This window comes from Gorilla gorilla, chromosome 4, assembly GCF_029281585.2.
Source record: "Gorilla gorilla gorilla isolate KB3781 chromosome 4, NHGRI_mGorGor1-v2.1_pri, whole genome shotgun sequence".
Lineage (NCBI taxonomy): Eukaryota > Metazoa > Chordata > Mammalia > Primates > Hominidae > Gorilla > Gorilla gorilla.
Genome location: NC_073228.2, coordinates 132,423,492 through 132,429,491, shown reverse-complemented (window position 1 = coordinate 132,429,491; position 6,000 = coordinate 132,423,492).

The following is a 6,000-nucleotide window of genomic DNA, read 5'->3' as shown; positions in this document are numbered from 1 at the left end:
GATATTCTTTATCATGTTGAGGAAGTTCTTCTCTATTCCTAGTTTGCTCATAGTTTTTATTATGAATGGGTATTGGATGTTGTCAAATGCTTTTTATTATCAATGAGTATTGGACTGATGTAGTCATAATTGTTTTCTGTAGCCTATTGATATGATGGATTACATTTATCAATTTTTAAATGCTTAACTAATCTTTCATACATGGAATACATGCTCATAGGTCACAGAGTATGTTTCCTTTCATACATTGTTTAATTTGCTACTGTTTTTGAGGGTTTTTGCATCTATGTTCATGAGAGATATTGGCCCATAATTTTCTCTTCTTGTAATGTCTCTGGTTTTGATATTAGGGGAATGCTGGCCTCATAGAATGAATTAGGAAGTGTTTGCTCTGCTTAGATATTCTGGAAGATGTTGCAGAAATTGATACCATTGGTTCCTTAAATGTTTTGTAAAACCCCAGTGAATTAGTAGAAAATGCCACTGAAACCATCTGAGCCTGGTACTTTCTTTTTTGGAAATTATTAACTCTATTTTTAATGGATATAGGCCTGTTCAAATTATTCATCCTAGTGTGAGTTCTGATAGTCAGTGTCTTTCAAGTCACTAGTCCATTTCATTTTAGTTACCACATTTGTAGCATAGAATTGTTCATACTATTCCTTTATTATACTTTGAATGCCCACAAGATAAGTATGATGGTTCTATTTCATTTATAATATTAGTAATTTGTGTGTTCTCTTTTTTTTCTTTGGTTAGCTTGGCTAGAGGTTTATCAATTTTATTAATTTTTTCAACTAACCAGGCTGCTCTGTCTATGGAGTAGCCATTCATTTTTTTCTTTAATTCTCTATCAAACTTGTTTCACTTTACTCTATGGACTCCACAGGAATTTTTTCTTCTGCGAGATCCAAAAATGCTCTCTTGGGGTCTAGATCTGGACCTCTTTCTGGCAACATCTTCCATGGCAAACCATGAAGGGACCATACTGAAGAGACCCCCCAACTCAAAGGAAATAGACTGCAGCACCAATTGGCTGAATTTGTAGTCAAGAAAACTTTTCTTTTGAGCTATTTACAGCTTTTAGGAATTGAGTAAAATATACTCCTGTAAACAAAATCTGGAGCATATTTCTTTCTACTTTATTTCTCCAGAATTTAGAAATTATTTATATCTTTTTGGGGTGGTTGCAGGGACAGGGTCTGGCTGTCACCCAGGCAGGAATGCAGTGGTGCAATAACAGCTCACTGCCTCCTGGGCTCAAATGATCCTTCCACACCACCATGCACAGCTAATTTTTGTATTTTTTATACAGACAGAGTTTGCTATGTTGCCCAGATTGGTCTTGAACTCCTGAGTTCAAGCAATCTGCCTGCCTCAGCCTCCCAAAGTGCTGAAATTACAGGTGTGAGCCACTGCACCTGGCCTTATATCACCTTTTTCTGGGATTCTGAGTTATAAATGGCCCTCACCATACCGATGCTTTCTCACTGAATGCTTCTCTATCCTGAATACAAGAGACCCTAATACTTAGGCAGGAATATCATCACCCATTCAGCCTGAAGAAGTTACAGAAGATGAACCTTTTAGGATTAAGGGTCTCTTTTAGAAGGGAGAGGGGAAATATGTCAGAGGTGTTTGAATCAGAGCAACTCCATTCTGAATAGGGACTGGATAAAATGAGGCTGAGACTTGCTGGGTTGCATCCCCAGGAGGTTAGGCATTCTTTGTCACAGGACGAGATAAGAGGTTGGTGGAACTGGTTTCACAAGATACAAGTCACAAAGACCCAGCTGGTAAAACAGGATGCAGTAAAGAAGCCAGCCAAAACCCATCAAAACCAAAAGGAGGAGAAAAGCGAACTCTGATTGTCCTCACTACTCATTAAATGCCAATTATAATGCATTTGCATGCTAAAGGATACTCCCACCAGCACAATGATGGTTTACAAATGCCGTGGCATTTGAAGTTACCTTATATGGTCTGAAAAGGGGAAGAACCCTCAGTTCTGGGAACTCCCCATCCCTTTCTCGAACAACACATGAACAATCCACCCCTTGTTTAGCAAATAATCAAGAAACAACCATAAATATACTAGTTAAGCAGCCCATCCTGTGCTGCTCTTTCTATGGAGCAGCCATTCTTTTGTTTCTTTATTTCTCTAATATATTTGCTTTCACTTAAAAACAAAAACAAATAACCAATATTTTGTCTGTTGATATTCTCTATTGCTATCCTGTTTTCAATTTCTTAATGTCTGCTGTAATTTTTATTTCTTTTCTTCAATCTATCTTGTATTAATTTGCTTTTCTTTTTTTTTGTTTCCTAATGTGGAAGCTTAGATCATCGATGTTAGATATTCCTTCTTTGCTAATATATGCATTCAGTGTTATAAATGCTCCTCAAAGCACTGCTTTCTCTGCATCCTGAAAATTTTATTTTATTTTATTTTATTTTATTTTATTTTATTTTATTTTATTTTATTTTATTTATTTTGAGATGAGTTTCACTCTGTCACCGGGCTGGAGTGCAGTGGCACGATCTTGGCCCACTGCAACCTCTGCCTCCTGGGTTCAAGTGGTACTCCTGCCTCAGCCTCCTGAATAGCTGGGACTACAGGCACGTGCCACCACGTCCACATCCAGCTAATTTATGTATTTTTTAGTAGAGATGGGGTTTCACCATGTTGTCCAGGATGGTCTCAATCTCTTGACCACAGATCTCTTGGTCTGCCCGCCTCAGCCTCCCAAACTGTTGGGATTACAGGCGTGAGCCACTGCACCTGGCCCTGAAAATTTTAATAAGCTCTATTTTCATTTTTATTTAGTTTAAAATATTCTTTAATTTCTCTTGAAACTTCTTTTTTGGCATGTTTGTTATTTAGAAGTTTATTATTTAATCTCCAGATAGTTAGGGATTTTTCCAGCTCTATTCTGTCTTTTGTTCCTAATTTAATTCTATTGTGATCTGAGAGCATACTTTGTATGATTTCTATTCTCTTAGATGTTTGTTAAGGTGTATTTTATGGGCAAAGTTGTGGTCTATCTGGGTGAATATTCCATGAGAGCTTGAGAAGAATGTGTATTCTGTAGTTATTAAATGAAATATACTATGAATGTCAACTAGATCCAGCTGATCGGTGGTGGTGCTCAGTTCAACTGTGCTCTCATTGGTTTTCCGTCTGCTGCATCTTTAAATTACTGATAGATGGTTGTATATACAGTTTTAATAATTATCAACATTTTCCCATTTCATCTATTAACCTTTTTTCAATTGCATGGGATGAAATATCTCTACATTGACAGAAGATGGGTAAGAATGTGTCAAGTTTCTTTAAAAAGGTTTTATCATTAATATTTTAAATGTTTTAAAAAGCATAGATTCACCGAGAATTGCACAGATAGCACAGAGAGATCCTGTTTACCCTTTACCTAGTTTCTCCCAATGGTTATTTCTTACATACAATATAAAAACCACAAAATTGACACTGGCACAATGTGTATGTATAATTCTATTCCATTTTTCACATGCACAGATTTGGGTAAGCACCACCAAGTGGTTAGAGAACTATTTCCTCATCACAAAGGTCTCCCTGTGCTACCCCTTTAACTTATCACAGTCTACTAGTATTATCATTTTACCAGTATAGAAACCTTACCACCTTTTATGTGTCTTTACCTTCCTCTGTTTACAAAATAATTTTCTTAAATATTTCTGATATATACCTGAGACAATGTTATAATTTTTGTATGAACCATATTTAGAAAAATCAAGAGATAAAATTTATTGTAATTACTCATACTTTTCCATATATTCCCTCTTTTTGTTCTTTCTTCCTTCTTGTTTCAAGAATCCTTTGGTTAACATTTCATTTCTCTTTAAATAATTTCCTTTAGCCATTATTTTAGGGTGGGTCTGATGGAGACACATTCTTGTTTTCCTTCATTTAAAAGGGTCTTCATGTGTCCTTTATTTCTGAAGGATATTTCCACTGGGTATAGAATTCTTGGTTGACAGTTCTTTACTTTCTGTCAGCACTGAAGAAATGGGTGTCACTCCCTTCTAGCTTCCACACTTTTTGATGTAAAATCTGCTATCATTTGAATTGTTTTTTTCCAGAAAGGACAAGTAAAGTGTCCTTTCTTTCGCTGCTTTCATGATTTTTTTCTTTGCCTTTAATTTTCAAAACTTGGACTATGATGAGTCTTGATGTGAATGTCTTTGGGTTTATTCTGTTTAGGACTTATTAGGCTTATTGAATCTGTATATTTATGCATAGCCCAAAATTTGAAAATGTTTCACCATTATTTATTCTCCAAGTAATTTTTCAGCAGCTTTATCCTCTTTCTCTTCCTTTGAAATTCAGATAATCAAATGTTACATATTTTATTATAGTCTCACAGCTCCCTAAGGCTATTTGATTTTTCAGTGTATATACTCTTCATTGTTCAGTTTGAGTGATTTCTATTTTTCTATCTTCAAGTTCACTGATTCTTTCCTCTGCCCTCTGAATTTTGCTGTGAAACCCATCTATTAACTTTTAAAATTTTGATTCTTTTATTTTTAAATTCTAAAATTTTCATTTGGTTCTTCTTTATGTCTTCTATTTCTGTGCTGATGCTTTCTACTTTCTTTCATCATCTGTTTCAAGAGTTTTACAATGGCCCAATGATGCATTTTTATTGTAGTTGCTTTAAGAATATTGTCAGACAATTCTAACATCTGTGTCATCTCAGTGTTGATGTGTATTGATTTTCTTTTCTCATTTAAGTTAAGATCTTCCTGGTTCTTTCAATGATAAATGATTTTCAGTTGAATCTTGGAATTAAAAAAAATTGCTGGTAAATAGTAGGTGTATATGAATCTTGGACATTTTTTACTTTATTTTGTGAGACTTTGGGTTATATTTAAATTCTTTGTTTTAGCAGCCTCCTCTGTTACTGCAATGGTGGGCAGACAGGGCAAGGGATGCCTCATTACTGCTAGATGATGGTGGAAGTCCAAGATCTACATGCAGCCTCTGTTGACACTCTTGAGGGGAGGAGTAACTTGTTATTTATTACTGGGCAGGGGTGACAGTACAGGGTCACCACTCAAGCTCTTCTGTACCACTCTGGCTAGGACAGTGGTGTTTCATTACTGCTCCCAATGTAGTTTCCCATGATATTCCATGACACCTTGGTGGTGGTGGGATGGCCTCATTACTGCTGGGCAGTGAGAAGATTCCTGAGCATCTACTAGGTATCTTCTGACACCATCCCAGCAGACAGGGGCATCTCATTACTGTTAGGTGGAGGTGGAAGTCCAGCTTCTTCACTGACACCATGGGGAGAAAGTGGTTCACGACCGTGCAGGGGGATGAAAGTCTGAGCTTTCCACTTGGCTTTCTCTGACACTATCCAGGAGAAGGGGAGGGATACCTTGCTACACCGTGGTAAGGATGAAAGTCTAGGCTCCTTACTTAGCCATTGTTGGTAAAGGTGACTACAGTTTTTTTCTGTGGTTTGGTTAGGGCAGTTATTGTCTAAAAGTGTTTTGTCTTTCTAGGCTATCCCTTTCTTGTCTTTTGGCTAGAGAGGGCAGGCTTTCTTTCGAGGCTTTCTTTGGTCTGTTGCCAATGGCATTTCCAAATTGCCAGATTTCCTAGCACTCATTCTGGGATACAAAAAGCAAAAGGCAATTCAGGAAAACCACCATCATGTCATTCCTCAGGTTCCAAGGTCACTAGCAGGGTAACTAGTCTGCCTTCTTCTCCCTACCATTTACAGTCTTCTTATGTGTGCATGCTCTCTCTCTCCACACATATTTATTTATGTTTAGTTCAGTATCCTTGCCAAGAGGAATAAAGTACATCTAATCCACTCTGCCTTTGTTCTTCTTGCAGTATTTTGAATCAAACCCAGGCATCCTATCATTTCATCTATAAAGACTTTAGTAAGTATAACATTAGCCAGTATATTAAAAATATAACCATGATTCCATTGTCACATCTCCCAAAAT